A 3,634-nucleotide genomic window follows, 5' to 3' on the forward strand; every position below is an offset into this window, starting at 1 on the left:
CCAGCTAGAAACTCACGCGAGAACACAAGGCACCAGACTCGATTATAGCAACAGGGGCGTGTCGCTCCTGATCCTTTATTTCTCTTTTTCTGATACTCTTTACAATGTATATGACCACATATATATATGGGGCCAAACCGACCTGAAGCTAGCTAACCTAGCAATCCAAAACTGATTCAAACTAGGACTCCTAGTACTTGACGCTTACGTTGGCATGCAAGCCACGTCTCCAACTCTAATACGTAGTTTGGATTAATCTCTAAAAATCTCTCCCTAATCCAAACTTACCACATCTACGACTCGACTAAACATGTCATGTCTGTACGCTGAGTATGACCCGCCTGGAAACATGCAGCGCCTTCTTGCTCTACAATGTTGTGCCACCGCCATTGCTTGGCCGCTGCCTTGCACTCGGTCCGCACCATACTCCTTGTACTTGCTTGCAGTAGATCCACTCTCCACTGTCGCACACCTCCTCGCTTTACGATGGCTTCGCCTACCATCGTCCGCCTTCGGCATCACACCGAATCCACACTGGCCGCAACCAGGACGCTCCACGAGGACATGGACATGACTCACGAAACACCGTGCACATCGCTTCAACCTGTGACTCCTTTGACAAGACGACAGAAAAAACACAACGACTATTTTTTTCTTTTTTTTCTTTTTTTAATTTTTTCTTTTTCTTTTTCTTTCTCTTTTTTTTCTTTTTCTTTAGAACAATCTCGGATCGTCCTCCTCATCCTGGATGAGATTGCAATCCCCGATTTTTCTTACCCTTCTTCTTTTCGGGACACTCATAAGCATGATGTCCTAGGTCTTGGCAATTGAAGCACTTGTCCTTGGATTTATCACGACGATGCTCTCTTGCTCTCCACTCCGATCTTGTCAACAAAAGTTGTTCACCGTCTTGGTCGTCCTCGACATAGCTGCGCAATCGTTCCTCATGAACCTTCAACCTCCCCATGACTTCCTCCATAGTCATTGTCTTGAAATCGCCAAACTGCTCTATGGCAGATGCAATCTGGAGAAACTTTGGCGGGACAGCTCGAAGGATTTTCTTAACGGCAGTTGTCTCCTCGAACTTTTCTCCAAGCCCTCGTATCCCATTGACGATGGTTGTCATCCGGAGAGCAAAGTCATCGATTGTTTCCGTGTCCTTCATCTTGAGCCTCTCGAACTCAGACTTGAGGGTTTGCAACCTCGCCTCCTTGATGCGATCGTCTCCAAGACGATTCGTCTTTATCGCCTCCCAAGCTTCATGTGATGTCGTCTTCTCAGCAATGAAGGCCAACACATCATCCGGGATACTTTGATAGATAGCTGTCAACGCCTTCTGAACCATCGTGTCGTCCACCTTGCCGGAGACAGCCACCCCCGCATCCCAAACTCCTTGTGCGCGCATCAACGCCTTCATCTTGATCGCCCAAATCGAGTAGTTGCTCTTCGTCAGCATCGGGTATTGGACAAACACGCTTCCTCCTTTTTCAGCCATGTTCTTGATCGTCGCTCGACGCAGTCACAGTGCTCACCCAACGATCTTGAACCTTGCTCCGATACCAATTGTTGGAATAGCGTTGCCTTTGAGACCAGCCTTCCGCTGCGCATACACGTACGAAGCTGTACCAAGCCCCTGGATCGACTCCCTCCGGCCGGAACACACGCGTATACGTACGAAGTTACCGGCTAGAAACTCACGCGAGAACACAAGGCACCAGACTCGATTATAGCAACAGGGGCGTGTCGCTCCTGATCCTTTATTTCTCTTTTTCTGGTACTCTTTACAACGTATATGACCACATATATATATGGGGCCAAACCGACCTGAAGCTAGCTAACCTAGCAATCTAAAACTGATTCAAACTAGGACTCCTAGTACTTGACGCTTACGTTGGCAGCAAGCCACGTCTCCAACTCTAATACGTAGTTTGGATTAATCTCTAACAGGTCAAGCAGCGACCCGGCGTCAGCTTGACGGCGTGGACTGTCAGGATATCATCCTGATGTGTGGTGATCAATTCAGTCATGGTGAGAAGATGAGCTCTGCTATACTCAAAAGTGTGCACCACAAAGGAACGAGAAACTCTGAAACTGTACATGGGTCAGTGATCTATGGATCAGTTACATTTCACTTGATCTTTTTTTATCTTTCAAGGATACCAGCAGTTGGTTTCGTTTTCAAACTAATTAGGTAGATATTTATGCAAGTTTATAGAAATTTGTCATGCTTAGCTAGTTGCTCTAGCAGTCAGTTGAATCTGTGTTTGGGTTAATTTTTGAGGTCTGGTCTGGCACAACTATATTTCAACGGAGGTAGGAGACACTCATGAGGCAAGATCACTTCACAAGGGCTGTTATAGCAAAGAAAATCGCTAGGTCTGCAATTCTGGATCAAAGGTAAGCTCTTCTTGCTTCTTCCATGATCAATTAGGCTTTAAAATAACTCTTTCCTAGATCATGCTTGAAATACTAAATATTTTATCTGCAAGACAGAGAAAAGATCCAAATTCGTTGATGGAGTTAGAGCTTCCGTACAGCAGAGTCTTAGGTAATTTATGTTCTGACCAAGATTTTACTGCAGAACCAAATATGAATGCTTAATCTGAGCTATTTCTCACTCAGTTTCCTCTAGGTCTCTACCAATTATTGTTTTTCTTTTGAGGTGGATGCAGCTGCTGGTCACACTTTAACCACACGTCAATTGCACGAGTGGTGTAGCGCCATCCTGTACCACAAATCATGCGAAGAATGATGGGTGGTGTAATCCTATGCTAGCTATAGTGCTAGACTGATTTCAGAAACTCTTGGAGCTCATCTTTTGGCCTGAAACACCAAGAACTAACCTGCCACCGCACTGACTACTGATTAATACAAAGGAGTTCATTTGATCCATCTGATAAAATACCTATTGGCGAATAAGCATGAAAAGTAATCACCCACTCTTTAGTGGAATTCGGGTATGCCCGCTCATCTATTTATTTGTCTGTTGTTATAGATAGGTTCATCCGGGTCTGAAATGTTAATGGAGTTGTTTCATTCCTCACACAATCCCTTCCAATTGGATCAGTTCTCCTTTTTGAATTACTCTATATTCCATACATATATGTTTATTATGTTAATTGAGACTTTAGAGCAAGATATTTATTTTGTTGATATTACCTTCAAGGGAACATGGTACCTACGATGCAGGAGGACTATTGGAAATCAGTTTTAAATCTAATCAAGTGTATACTTCTCTTTTGTCTCTTCTGCAGCCATGATGTTAAGAAGTTCAGTGTAGGCAGGAGAAAAAAATCTTGGTAAGCTACAATCTTCTGATCACAATCTTACTTTTTTTATTACTCTTATTAGTGCTTCCGTTACTTTCTACTGAATATGCTCAATGGGCTAGGTCCCTTTTTAGTAAGTTATTATGTATAATGGGGGATTACTTGATTTGCTCATCCTTATCTGGTTAGCTATCCCGTGCAAACTCAAGTGATAATATGTGCATGTTGTCTTTTTAGTCCTATAAATTTAATAAGCCAACACCTTTCATTTAAACAAAGTTGAGATCACACATCAATTTTTGACCTAGAGCCATTTCATTGCCAATAACTATAAGAGCAGCTTTTGCATGGTAATTGATAGCTCT

The 3,634-nt window shown here is 43.3% G+C and overlaps 1 long non-coding RNA gene across 1 annotated transcript; it reads left to right on the plus strand.

Moving 5' to 3' along the window:
- Positions 1-1,948: 1,948 nt before the first annotated feature.
- On the plus strand, positions 1,949-3,187 carry LOC125531598. The gene is made up of 3 exons (XR_007293352.1): positions 1,949-2,028; positions 2,282-2,397; positions 2,494-3,187. It is a non-coding gene; the product is annotated as an uncharacterized LOC125531598 (long non-coding RNA).
- The last annotated feature ends 447 nt before the right edge of the window (positions 3,188-3,634 follow it).

Source organism: Triticum urartu, unplaced genomic scaffold, assembly GCF_003073215.2.
Source record: "Triticum urartu cultivar G1812 unplaced genomic scaffold, Tu2.1 TuUngrouped_contig_757, whole genome shotgun sequence".
In the NCBI taxonomy this organism is placed as follows: domain Eukaryota; kingdom Viridiplantae; phylum Streptophyta; class Magnoliopsida; order Poales; family Poaceae; genus Triticum; species Triticum urartu.